The sequence below is a fragment of the Bos indicus genome, chromosome 19 (genome assembly GCF_029378745.1).
Source record: "Bos indicus isolate NIAB-ARS_2022 breed Sahiwal x Tharparkar chromosome 19, NIAB-ARS_B.indTharparkar_mat_pri_1.0, whole genome shotgun sequence".
Lineage (NCBI taxonomy): Eukaryota > Metazoa > Chordata > Mammalia > Artiodactyla > Bovidae > Bos > Bos indicus.
This window is the reverse complement of record NC_091778.1, coordinates 42376209-42391431: the sequence shown is the minus strand read 5'-3', so window position 1 is coordinate 42391431 and position 15223 is coordinate 42376209.

Genomic DNA, 15223 nt, shown 5'->3' with positions numbered 1-15223 from the left:
GTCTGATTCCCAGCCCTTCCCTGCCACCTACCATGAGATCTTGGGCAACTTACCTAACTTCTCTATCTCCACTGCCTATTAATAGCTTCGACGTCATAGGGTTGAGATGATGAAACTAATTAATGCAAGCAAAGCTCTGAAAGCCTGCCTAGTACCTGGCAACACTGTGAGTATGACTTCACTGCGTTGCTTTGAGAAGTGTACATTCAATGGGCAAAATACCCACATTTGAGCTAATGAAGTATTTCCGTTGATCTGGCAATGGTACAGAAAATGGAAAGCCATCCTGATAACTAATGAAAGTTCTAGATTTAAGATGAAATCTATATGTTATTTTTTAATAAACATTACCTACATTCAAGTTGTTTTGACGTATTACATACACATAGTGAATGATTGCCACATATAGGTCTAACTCTTCTATTTTCCAGCATGTTATGGAACTCAGATGGAAATGACCTCTTCTTAATATGTCAACCTTCACAGTCTTTGGCAGTCGATAGGAAGAAGATGACCCAGGAGGAGGATGGAAAATAGTTTGAAGCCAGCCTTGTAAATAAGATTACTGTTGTGGAATATGGCTATGACAGAACAGTTCAGATAGGACTGGTGACCATTCTCCTAGCATAACTGTGCTAAGAGCTTTACGTGAATTTTGTCTCTCAATCTCAAAACAAACCTGTAATACTACTATTATTATTATCATTCTCACCTTACTGATAAGTGAACCAAAGCTTACGGAAGTCCACTCGCTCAGTGTCATACGGTTATTAATCACTCAAGTTAAAATTGGAATAAATTCAAGTCTTCCATTAATATATGCCAAAAGACCTGAGCCTAATCACTCAAGTTTGACAATACAGTATCTGTGGCCCAATCAAGGCATAAATGTTTAAAGAAATAACGTGTGTGTCATAGAGGTCTGAAGAAGGGGACCCCTAAAAACAAATCAATGGTGTTCATAACCAGCCCAATCTATGAAAGACCAACACTGAACACAATCACAGTACATGGAGAGTCGGGGCGGTTCCTGAGGCTTCATTATGAAAACCCAGCATCTCTCATCTGGGTCCATTTTGCTGAACAACCTCCACACCACAAATTGGTTTCTCCAATACAATAAAGAAGGTGTAGACCGGAATTTTCTGGCTGCAGAATGGATCATCTCTCAATGTTAAATTAATTACATTTGCATTCTAGCTCACTCAACTGTCACTTAATAGTTAGGTTACTACGAATCAGCTCTTGAACATTCCTCTGGTTCTGGTACACTAATAATAATGATGCTCCTGGACCCACCAGCTTGAGAACAGAGATGGACCACTGTGACTGCTCAGAGGAGTGTCACCCTGGAAATGCTTTGCCTTCGCAATCAGACAGAGCCTTTCTAAAGAGCATCTCCACCTCATCTCAGTCTAACCACAGCAGTTATGTTTGCTGGGTTCATGTAAAGTTTATTGTTTGAAGGTTGGCATGCAGTGGTTCAACTCCACCAGACATAAACCAAGAGGTCTTCATTGGAGAACTATCAGGAAAACCTCATTTCTTTTTAATTGGGGTATAGTTGCTTTAATGTTGTGTTGGTTTCAGCTGTACAACAAAGTGAATCAGCTATTTGTATTATACATATATCTCCTCCCTTTTGGACCCCCCTCCACCCTCCTCTATCCCACCCATCTAGGTCACCACAGAGCACCAAGCTGCTAGATCTTTTTTGACCCACCTGCTAGAGTAATGAAAATAAAAACAAAAATAAACAAATGGGACGTAATTAAACTTAAAAGCTTTTGCACAGCAAAGACAACCATAAACAAGATGAAAAGACAACCCTTCAGTTCAGTTCAGTCGCTCAGTCGTGTCCGACTCTTTGCAACCCCATGAATCGCAGCACGCCAGGCCTCCCTGTCCATCACCAGCTCCCAGAGCTCACCCAGACTCACATCCATCGAGTCAGTGATGCCATCCAGCCATCTCATCCTCTGCCGTCCCCTTCTCCTCCTGCCCCCAATCCCTCCCAGCATCAGAGTCTTTTCCAATGAGTCAACTCTTCTCATGAGGTGGCCAAAGTGCTGGAGTTTCAGCTTTAGCATCATTCCTTCCAAAGAAATCCCAGGGCGAGAAAAATATTTGCAATGGACGAGGGATTAATCTCAAAACATACAAACAGCTCACACAACCCAATATCATGAAAACAAACAAACAAACAAACAACTCAATCAAAAAATAAGCCAAAGATCTAAATAGACATTTTTCCAAATCAGATAAACAGATGGCCAAGAGGCACATGAAAAGATGCTCAACATCACTAATTATCAGAGAAGTGCATATCAAAACTAAATATCATTCTAATCCTTTTCATATTCATGATAAACACAGGGTTGAAACAATGGCTACAAGATACTCATGTTTCCAACAGATGACTTATGGCTTCATCAGCTTCAGGGGCCACTAAAGCTCTAGAAGGTTTCTGGTTCTGATCCATCCTGAGATTAACAGGGAAAGGGGGGATAGGATAGGATATTGAAAATCCATCCCCAGAATCATGTTTAATGAAGGCTACAAATTTGGGGGCATTAGTTATCAGAAAAGAAATCAAGTGTAATATTAGGTTTAGATAGTAAAAGTAGAAGATGCTATGTTTGTGACTTCAGGGGAGAAATTGGGAGAAACAGAAAAAAATAAGGAAGAAAAATGTATGGTCTGGTGGCCACAGAGTGAGATAATCGAAGAGATCATTTGGAGCTCACCCAAATAGAACTGAATATTCAATGGGAGCAGAAGGCAGGTATTATGTCCACTGTCCAGCTAGTACACCATCACTTCATACTAATGATATGAAGCTTATGCAGTAAACAGTAATTAGTGACAGAGAAACCCACAGTTCAGGTTTGTCTGAGAGCAAAGTCCACAGGGGAGTTAAAAACACGTGGACAGAGAATGAGATCAGGTGGGAGATAGACTTGGGTGTAAAGAAAAAAATATTTGCATCCACCCTAACCATGGTACCATGTACACCTTGCATTTTCAGGAAAAACCTTGATTTTTATTAATTTTATACTTTTCAATAAACTCACTTGTGAAATGTTCAAGTTAACGTGATTTACATTCTAATTCTGTGAGGTATAATACATAAATTAATTTGTAAATTTAAAAATTTGCCTATAATTTGAATAATGTAGAGTTTATGAAGTAGTCACTGCAATCACCTTTGCTGCCATGGTAATAATTTAAAACTCCATATTATATATGTGCATTGAAAATATATGTTTTATAAGTGACATGGGAAAATAGTCTATCGGTCTTAATTTAATCTTCAGCCAAAATCAATCGCTAGAATTCCTACTTGCAATGTTATACACACATATATACATGCTGTATTAACTTTCTATGGCCTCTGTAACAAATTAGCACAAACTTAATGGCTCAAAACAACATACACTTGTTGTCTCACAGTTCTCTATTTCAGAAGTCTGATGTCTGACATGGATCTCACTGGGCTTAAAAAAAAAAGGTGTTGGCTGAACCATTTTCCTTCCTGGAGATCCCAGAGGAGAATCTGTTCCCTTGCCTTTTCCAGTTTCCCTCATTCCTTGACTTGTGTGTCCCTTCCATCTTCCAAGTCAGCTATCTCATCACTCTGAACCCTTCTCTGACTCACTCTTCTACCTCCCTCTTCCACTTTTACAGACACATGAGGCTACATCAAGTCCAACTGAATAATTCTAGAAAACCTCCCTATTTTAGGACCATCTTGTTTGCAATCTTAATTCCGTCTGCATCCTTAATTCCACTTTACCATGTAGCATACATGTGCACAGCTTCTAGGTATTAATGGACATCTTTAGAGGAGCGTTACTGTCTGCCACCCTTATCTAACAACTGAATCAAAGGTAAACCTGGAGAGGGGTCTCATGCATTATCTCCATAGAACACCAAAAGCCAAAACTGGAGATCGGTGCATATAAAGGCATGAGTGTTTAAATCATTTCAACATGAAATCATGTTTCCCTGTTGTACTTGAGCCTCAGGGAACACAACTGATGTAATGATAGTATATATTTAGATTTCTACCTTAACTAATAATTTGAAGATGTAAACATGCTCCATAACCTTCTATGGGTCATCTTTTTATAGCAACAATAATAACAAGTAACATTTACTGAGTACTTCCTATGTTGGAGACAAAGTGTTTAGTGTTCTCCTGGTGCTTTTACTACACTGCTCATTTTACAAATGAGGAGCCTGGGGCATGAATCATTCAAAATTTAGCATAGCTAGTATCAGAGCTGGGATTCAAACCCAGGACTGCATGATTCCAGATCCTGCACTTTAAACCATCATGCAAAACCACCTCTTCCTTTCTAAAGCAATATACACTTGGCAAGAATTTATTCCCTAATCAACTTGTGAAAAGAAAGTGAAAGTCACTCAGTCATGTCTGACTCTTTGCGATCCCATGTACTGAAGTGGGTAGCCTTTCCCTTTTCCAGGGGATCTTCCCAACTCAGGGATCAAACCCAGGTCTCCCAGGTTGAAAGCGGATTCTTTACCAGCTGAGCCACCAGGGAAGCCCAAGAATACTGGAGTTGGTAGCCTATCCCTTCTCCAGCGGATCTTCCTGACCCAGGAATCAAACCGGGGTCTCCAGCATTGCAGGCAGATTGTTTACCAGCTGAGCTTCCAGGGAAGCCTGACGTGTTATGATCTCAATATTAAAGAAAAAGGACAACTAGCTGGAATGATTCTGTCCCTCCAACCAACTTGACCACTCTCCCCTGATGTCTCCTCTAATTCTAGGAGAGAACTGAAAGAAAAAGCAGGAGGGAAGGAGTCATAGTTCGTACAAGAAATGAGGAAGACAGAGAGAGGGTAGGGAAAGATTGGGAGTGAGATATAACAAGAGACATTTGGGGATGACTTTCACCTGCTCCAAAGAAATAGGACACAGGCAAAGCCTCCCTAGCGAAGACTGGCACACTGCTCCACCCTACCTTTTATTTTTTTGTGTGTGTGTAATAAAGTTTTATTAAAGTATAAAGGAGATAGAGAAAGCTTCTGACATAGGCATCAGAAGGGGGTAGAAAGAGTACCCGCTTGCTAGTGTTAATAATGAGGTTATATAATCCAAAGAATGTCTGGAGGTTGTAAAGACCTCCTCCGACCTACTCCCATAATTTACATTTTAAGATAACACTGTCCTCAGGCAAGACACCCTACCTTTTAAACCTCAGTTATTATAACACATTGTAACATATGGAATGTTCTGGAAACCTGAGAATGGACATAGCATCCACCCTAAAGTATAAATAACTTTAAACAGATAACATAGTAAGAGTAAGAATAAAATATACCAAATAAAGAAACTGGGAATTATATTTAGGATATAATCTATGTAAAAAAAAGTGAGACTTTAAAATGCACTCAGGCTGGGACTTCCCTGGTGGCCCAGTGGTCAAGATTTTGTGCTTCTACTGCAGTAAGCATGGGTTTGGTCTCTGGTTGGGGAACTAAGATCCTGCATAGTGTAAGATGCAGCCAAAAAAAAAAGGCACCCAGGATATTGAAATAAAGTCCATAAGTTTAGAGCATTCTATTTAAAAAAATATAACTTCCCAGCAAACTGGATCCAAAGCCAGAACATAGTGTGATTTAGGCTCATTTTACCTGACCAAAACAGAGTATTCTCTTTTTAAGAGACAAAATCACCGAAGTTTATTGTTCCCTTTTTAATAGTCCAAGGTGAGTATCCTAGGTTGGCAGACACATCTGCTCTACATTGTTGATTTAAGGACCCACGTTTATCCTCCCGTATCATAACTCCAGCCCTAGGCATTGATGTAGTCTGCATAAATCACAGATGTTCTCTCGGATTTCAGCTGGTGGGAAGAAGAAAGAGAACACTGAGGAGGCACACCCTCAGGAACAAAGCCACAGCCTGTAAGTTGGCACCCACACTTCTGACTGTACTTCACTGGAAAGAAATTAGATATACCACCATGGCTAAATTTAAACAAAGCTAAGAAAACTAGTATGGTTAGACAGGCATGTGCTTGGCCAAAATTCCATTTCTATGGCTGAATAAATATTGAATTTTGGTAAATAGTGAGCAATATCTGCAGTAGTCTCCCAATTGCCTTCAAATTGTGAAATTATTACTTTTATGCTTCAAATTCATGTTTGTCAAATCCGTATCTAAAATTTGGATAAAACTCACACTTGGTAGTTTAATATTCTATGGAGGCCAAGTTGACACAAAATATTATATAAATTTCACGGGTACAACATCATAATTAATTTGGATATTTGCATACACTACAAAGTGATGAGCACCGCAAGTCTATTTACCATTCATCATCATGCAATTGGTCCTCTTCACCCATTTCATCCTCCCTGCAACTTGCCTCCCCCCAGTAACCATGAATCTAATCTCTATGAGTTTGTTTCCATTTCGTGTGTTCATTTGTTTTGTTTTCTAGATTTCACAAATCAATGAAATCATACAATATTTGTTTCTCTCCACCTGACCTATTTCAATTAGCATAATACCCTCAAGGTCCATCCACGTTGTCACACACGTCAAGAATTCTTTTTTTCATGCAGCTGAGCAGTATTCCACTGTGTGTGTGTGTGTGTGTGTGTGTGTGTGTACCATATCACCTTTACTGATTCATCCACTGATAGACGCAAGTTGTCTCCACATCTTGACTACTGTAAACAATACTGGAATGAATGAATATTGGGGTTTATATATCTTTGTTGAGTTAGCGTTCTCATTTTCTTTGGAGAAATACCCAGAAGTGGAATAACTGGATCATATGGCAGCTGTCCCCTGGAGAAGGAAATGGTGACCCACTCCAGTATTCTTGCCTGGAAAATTTAATCGACGGAGGAGCCTGGTGGACTACAACCGATGGGGTCGCAAAGAGTTGGCCACAGCTGAGCAAATGAGTAGCTGCATGGCATCTGCATTCTTAGTTTTTTGAGGAATCTCCGTTCAGTTTTCCATAGTGGCTGCATCAGTTTACATCCCCACCCACAATGTATGAGGGTTCCCTTTTCTCCACATACTCTTCAACACTTGTGATTTCTTATCATTTTGATAATTGCCATTCTAACAGGGGGGAGGTGATAATCTCATTGCGTTTTTGATTTACATTTCCCTGATAATTAGTAAAGTTGAGCATCTTTTCATGGGTTTGTTGGCCATCTGTGTATCTTCTTTGGAAAACTTTCAATTCAGTTCCTCTGTTTTCTTTTTAATCAGGTTGTTTGCTTTTATGTGGTTGAGTTGTGCAAATTAGAGTATGCTGTTGCACACACACATGCACTACAAATGTGTTTTAATAATAGAACCAACTGAGCTTTTTTTCTCTGTTCATATTTTTATTTTATTTTTTTTAATTGAAGAATAGTTGACTTGTATTAGTTTCAGGTGTACAACATAGTAATTCAATACTTTATAGAGTACACTCTATACAAAGTTACTGATTATATTCTTTGTGCTGTACATCCATGCAATTTATTCATTTTATAACTAGCCATTTGTATCTCTTAGTGCCCACCAACTGATGAATGGCTAAAGAAGATGTGGTATATCATGGAATATTACTTAGCCATAAAAAAAGAATGAAATCTTGCCATTTGCCACAACATGCATAGACCTGGAAGGAATTCTACTTAATGAGATAAGTCAAAGAAGGACAAGTACTCTGTGTTTACACTTATATGTGGAATCTAAAAAACAAAACAAATGAACAAATATAACAAAACAAGACCACTAGGCATTTTTATATGAGATGGATTATCTAATTTAATTTACACAATAACCTCATCAATCAGAGGTGAGTATTAATCTAAGTTCACATTTGTGGATACTGAGGTCTGAAGGGGTTGGGTAGCAAATAGCAAAGTCAGAGTTTAAACTTAAAGCTGGTAACCAGAACATTCATCAGCATAAACTTAGGCTGACCTTTACATGAACTTTATTGATAAAATATAAACTCTTGCAACTAATGTTTAATTTTTAATTCACCTGGAGACAGAACTATGCCTTTTATAAGTTGGAATATAGTTGCTTTACAATGTTGTGTTAGTTTCTGCTATACAGCAAAGTGAATTAGCCATGCCTTTTATATTGGAGTTTTTATCTAGCTCTTGTGACTGCCTGACAACTTTATTGACCCCTCTCCCTAGACCTGTGGGGTCATGGCTGCAGGACAGACAAAAGGTTTTACAATTATCATCATCTTCTGCCCTCATCTGCATACTGCAGTTTACAGACTACAAGGCTCATATATATACATCCATCACAGACCTCATATACATTCACTGTTTATATCAGCCCTATTAATTACAAGGGAAATTATTAGTCCCATTTTAATGATAAGAAAAAGCTGGGAGTAGAGAAGTTAAGAACACCCAGTGCTTTTAACCTAATAGTAAGCAGAGACTTAACCCCCAGCCCAAAGCCCTTTCCACTAATCCACACCGTAAGAAAGATATAGAAAAGGTGCAGTATCATCAAGACTTTTCAAAGGCTATGGAGAGATCTTTGAAACTGGAAGCATAGAAAAAGCAATCTTCTGTACCCAAAAAAAAGGAAAGAAAGATGAAAGAATAAGTTTAATTTTGTCAAAAGTCAAATCATGGAGCATATTAATAGGCAGGAAAATAGATAAGGAGAACATCATCCACAAATGTAGAAAGGAGCTTATGTTCAGTTTAGTCGCACAGTCATGTCCGACTCTTTGTGACCCAATGAACCACAGCACGCCAGGCCTCGCTGTCCATCACCAACTCCCAGAGTCCAACCCAAACCCATGTCCATTGAGTCGGTGATGCCATAGAAAGGAGATGCTACTGCTAAGTCACTTCAGTCGTGTCCGACTCTGTGCAACCCCATGGATGGCAGCCCACCAGGCTCCTCCGTCCATGGGATTTTCCAAGCAAGAGTACTGGAGTGGGATGCCATCGCCTTCTCTGATAGCAAGGAGCTACCTAGAAGTAAATCTTCAAAGATACTATAAACACACAAGAAGTGGCTGTAAACACAGCTGAAATATGAAGCCAGTGGTTATGTGGGGAGCTGGGCTCCATGGCACCTTTGCCACTGACTCACTGGACAACTTTAGGCAGGTCTTTCTCCTTTCACTGCTTTAATTCTTTCATTTAGTCCATCGTAGTAATCTGGCAATGAAACAAGAGCCTTGAATAAAAAACACTTCACTGAAATATATGACGGTGATTGTTGCTCTTAAGTCACTACATCATGTCCAACTCTTTGAAACCCCATGGACTGAAGCATGCCAGGCTTCCCTGTCCTCCACCATCGCCCAGAATTTGCTCAAGTTCATGTCCACTGAGTCAGTGATTCTTCCTAGCCATCTCATCCTCTGTCACCCTCTTCTCCTTTTGCCTTCAATTTTTTCCAGCATCAGGGTCTTTTCCAATGAGTCAGCTCTTTGGATATATAACTACTTCCTATCTAAAAGAATACTGATTAGAATATTATCAAGCATGTAGAGTTTAAGATAGCACAATAAACATTGCTTATTATATAATCCTATAAAATATATGAATGCAGCCTACACATACAATAGATGCCATAAGAGTCTGTAATAAGCTGAATTTTATTCAATATGCTCTTCGGGGTAGAAAACTAATAAATGCTGTGCTACTGCTCTAAATAATTCTTCCACAAAAAATAAATAATAACCTACCATTTTCTCTCTTCTGCACAATTGTAATAGCCTACCAGCTGATCCCCATAATTTACTCTTTTTTCTCATTCATTCTCTACAAGGAAGAAGGGGTTATCTTTTTAAAACACAAATATGACCACTCCATGGCACTCCCTTGATTAAAATTTGCCTCTGGTTTTCCACGACTCTCATGCTGAAGCTCAAAATAGTTAGCAGAGTTGAAAAACCCCAGAACAGCCCAGCAGCCGTGTGTACTGCCAGCTCATCTCATTCTACTTTCTCCCTTGCTTTTTGTGCTCTAGTCATTTAGATTCACTAGATATTTGTTCAATGAGTGGATGAATGAATAAAAAAGCAAACAATACATTAAGTTTTTTTTTTAATAAGAAACAATATTTTGGTGAACCAAACACAATAAATGGTTGAATTTCAGGCCCTGACAACTGCCAAATGGGGAAGAATCCTGGTGTGTAAGGACTTTCCCATAGTCTTCCATACACTGGTTCTGCTACAACATGAACCACACTGAACTAAAAGTAAAAGCTATCCAAACAAGATTCTAATAAATAACCCCCAAATTTGTATGGAAACACAAAAGACCCCAAATAGCCAAATGAATCTTGAGAAAGAACAAAGAAGGAGGTATCACACTCCTTGATTTCAAACTATTACTACAAAATTACAATAATCGAAACAGCATGGTTCTAGCACAAAAACACACATAGATCCAGGATAGAGAACCCAGAAATATACCCATGCACTTCTGATTAGTTATTCTACAACAAAGGAGGCAAGAATATGCCACAGGGGGAGGGGAAATCTCTTCAATAAGTGGTGCTGGGAAAACTGGACAGTTACATGTAGAACAATGAAACTAGAACATTTTCTCATACCACATACAAAAATAAACTCAAAATGGACTACAGATTTAAATGTAAGACCTGAAAACTCTTGGAAGGAAACATACGCAGTACTCACTTTAACACTGGTCTAAGAAATTTTTTTTTTGGATCTGTCTCCTTGGGTAAGAGCAACAAAAGCAGAAATATAGAAAGAGATTACATTAAACTAAAAAGCTTTTGCACAGTGAAGGAAACAATCAACAAAACAAAAAGTCAACTTACTGAATGGGAAAAGATATTTGCAAATGATATGTCTGATAAGAGGTTAATATCCAAAATATATAAAGAGCTCATACAACCCAACATCAGAAAACAAACAATCCAATTAAATGAGCAGAGGACCTGAATAGACATTTCTCCAAAGAAGATATACAGATGACCAACGGATACACGAAAAGATGTTCAACATCACTAATCATCAACGAAATACAAATCAAAACCACAATGAAATATCACCTCAGACCGTTCAGATGGCTCTTATCAAAAAGACAAGAAATAACAAGTGTTGGAGAGGATGTAGAGAAAAGGGCATCCTCATGCACTGTTTGTGGGAATGTGAATTGGTTCAGCCACTAGAAAAGAGTATGGAGTTTCCCCAAAAAGTTAAAAATTGAGTCACCATATGATCTAGCAATTCTTCTCCTGGGTATTTATCCAAAGAAAATGAAAACACTAATTTGAAAAGATATATGAACCCCAATATTTATTGCAGAATTATTTATAATATCCAAGATATGGAAGAAACTGAAGTACCCATCACAGATGAGTGGATAAGATGTGCCATATAGTATATACTGGGTTGACCAAAAAGTTCATTTCAGTTTTTCCAAAAGATAGTACAGAAAAATTCAAACAAACTTTTTGGCCAACCCAATATACAATGGAATATTCAGTCAGTTCAGTTCAGTCACTCAGTCGTGTCCAACTCTTTGCGACCCCATGAATTGCAGCACGCCAGGCCTCCCTGTCCATCACCAACTCCCAGAGTTCAGTCAGACTCACGTCCATCGAGTCAGTGATGCCATCCAGCCATCTCATCCTCTGTCGTCCCCTTCTCCTCTTGGCCCCAATCCCTCCCAGCATCAGAGTCTTTTCCAATGAGTCAACTCTTCACATGAGGTGGCCAAAGTACTGGAGTTTCAGCTTTAGCATCATTCCTTCCAAAGAAATCCCAAGGCTGATCTCCTTCAGGATGGACTGGTTGGGTCTCCTTGCAGTCCAAGGGACTTTCAAGAGTCTTCTCCAACACCACAGTTCAAAAGCATCAATTCTTCGGGGCTCAACTTTCTTCACAGTCCAACTCTCACATCCATGCATGACCACTGGAAAAACCATAGCCTTGACTAGACGAACCTTTGTTGGCAAAGTAATGTCTCTGCTTTTGAATATGCTATCTAGGTTGGTCATAACTTTTCTTCCAAGGAGTAAGCGTCTTTTAATTTCATGACTGCAGTCACCATCTGCAGTGATTTTGGAGCCCAAAAAATAAAGTCTGACACTGCTTTAACTGTTTTCCCATCTATTTCCCATGAAGTGATGGGACCAGATGCCATGATCTTCGTTTTCTGAATGTTGAGTTTTAAGCCAACTTTTTCACTCTCCTCTTTCACCTTCATCAAGAGGCTTTTTAGTTCCTCTTCACTTTCTGCCATAAGGGTGGTTTCATCTGCATATCCAAGGTTATTGATATTTCTCCCAGCAATCTTGATTCTAGCTATGCTTCTTCCAGCCCAGCGTTTCTCATGATGTACTCTGCATAGAAGTTAAGTAAGTAGGGTGACAATATACAGCCTTGACGTACTCCTTTTCCTATTTGGAACCAGTCTGTTGTTCCATGTCCAGTTCTAACTGTTGCTTCCTGACCTGCATACAGGTTTCTCAAGAGGCAGGTCAGGTGATCTGGTATTCCATCTCTTTCAGAATTTTCCACAGTTTATTGTGATCCACACAGTCAAAGGCTTTGGCATAGTCAGTAAAGCAGAAATAGATGTTTTTCTGGAACTCGTGCTTTTTCGATGATCCAGCAGATGTTGGCAATTTGGTCTCTGGTTCCTCTGCCTTTTATTACTCAGCCGTAAAAAATGAAACATTACTATTTTACAAATCCACAGCATGGATGCACCCAGAGATATTATGTAAAGTGAGAGAAGTTAGAGAAAGATAAATGCTCTATATTTTCACTTCTATGTAGAATCTTAAAAAACAAGCATAACAAAACAGAAACAAACTCATAGATACAGAGAACAAACTGGTGGTTACCAGAGTGGTGGGGAATCAGAGAATGGGCAAAATATCTGAAGGGGAATAAGAGACACAAACTACCAGACATAAACAAGTCATGGAGATGTAATGTAGATCACAGGGAATACAGTCAATGTTGTAATAATTTCGTGTCGTGCATAATCTATAAAAATATCAAATCACTATGTCGTACACCTGAAACTAGTATCATATTATAAGTCAGCTACACCTCAATTTAAAAAAAAATAAGATTTCAGCAAATTGCATGAGATGATGTCTCAGCAAACCAACACCACAGTTACTCAAAATGCCTCCTTAAATGGCAAAAGAAAATCACACCTAATGGCACCAAAGCTAAAGTGTGGATTAATTCAAGGATTATCAGTGACAACAGCCATTGTACAACGGATTTATTTGATTATCTATCATGTTCTCTGGATTAAGATGATAATAAGGAGAAAACCACAAGAGTGAAACCACTGTGGTCTTGTGCTAGCACTCCCCACCCACCAGTGAGCATCTGTTTTTCTTCTGTAGCCTTAAATGCACAAAATCACCCAACAGGCCTGGTGACATGCCAAAGGGATTTCAAAAGGACTGAAGGATCTTTCTAAGGTCGTGTTTAAACCAGATTGTCCCAGCACTCCCTTCAAAGAAGCTATCTGGCTGACACATCATTTACCTTCTCTGATAGGTTTGATGTCAACTGGAAAAGGATTCTAATAAAGGGGCAGAGATGGGCCTCCTTTTTTGAAGGTGATGGTGATAAATGAGATTCAACTCCCAGTATCGTGGGAGAAGCTGACTGGTTCTTCCCAGGCTTCACACTAAGGTACTTAACGACAAACATGTCACTCCAATGATGATGACTTCATCGATAAAAGGGGGAAAGATCCTGACAAACAGGAAAATGAGATTTTCTCTGTTGGTGATAATGCTAAATTTTCTCCCTGAAAATTAAAACTCGGAGTCCAAGGTACAAATAGATAAAGATCAGTAGCTGCTCCTAAGCACCCAGAACAGACCCTCATGTAACAGGTTGTGTCATTTGGCAGAGGAACTGAATTTGTGAAAAACAAAACAAATCCCACATCCATAGGCTGAAGGATCCTTGAAGGCAGGGACTGTGTCTTAGAATCACAGCAGTTCTAAAATCGGCTTTCTGGATTTCCTTCTCCAGCAACACAGTTCAAAAACTTCAATTCTTTGGCTCTCAGCCTTCTTTATGGTGCAACTCTCACATCTGTACAAGACTACTGGAAAAATCAGCGTTGACTGTACAGACTTTTGTCGGCAAAGTGATGTCTGCACTTTAGTATGCTTTCTAGGTTTGTCGTAGCTTTTCTTACAAGGAGCAAGTGTCTTTTAATTTTGTGATTCCAGTCACTGTCCACAGTGATTTTGGAGCCCAAGAAAATAAAATCTACCATTGTTTCCATTCTTTCCTCATCTATTTGCCATGAAGTGATGGGAAAGGGAAGGAGGAAAGTGAAGTCGCTCAGTCATGTCCGACTCTTTGCAACCCCATGGACTGTAGTCTATCAGGCTCCTCCATCCATGGGATTTTCCAGGCAATAGTACTGGAGTGAGTTGCCATTTCCTTCTCCAGGGTATCTTCCCGACCCAGGGATCGAACCCGGATCTCCCTCATTGTAGACAAACGCTTTACCGTCTGAGCCACTAGGGAAGTCTTGAAGTGATGAGACCATGTCCCAAATACCATGGGGCAACTGAGCCCGAGTACTGCAACTAGAGAGCCTGAGTGCTGCAACGAATAAATGAAACATCTCACATGCTACAAGTAAGACCCAACACAGTCAAATAAATAATAAAAAATGCTTAAATAAATGTTTAAAAGTAAATTTTCAATAAAATAATTAAGTGAATTACAGGGAGCCTGGCCTGGCACTCTGTGATGACCCTAGAGGGATGGGATGGGATGGGAGGAGGGAGGGAGGCTCAAGAGGGAGGGGATGTAGGAGGTGGAAGGCTCAAGAGGAAGAGGTATATATATAATTATGACTGATTTATGTTGCTGTACCACAGAAACCAAAACAACATTGTAAAGCAATTACAATGAAAAAAATAAATTAAAAAATTTTAAATAAGTGAATTAAATTAAAAGGCTCAGTAATAGACAGCATATTAAAAGGCAGAGACATTACCTTGCCGACAAAAGTCTGTCTAGTCAAGGCTATGGTTTTTCCAGTAGTCATGTATGGATGTGAGAGTTGGACTGTAAAGAAAGCTGAGCACCAAAGAATTGATGCTTTTGAACTGTGGTATTGAGGAAGACTCTTGAGAGTCCCTTGGACTGCAAGGAGATCCAACCAGTCAATCCTAAAAGAAATCAATCCTGAATATTCATTGGAAGGACTG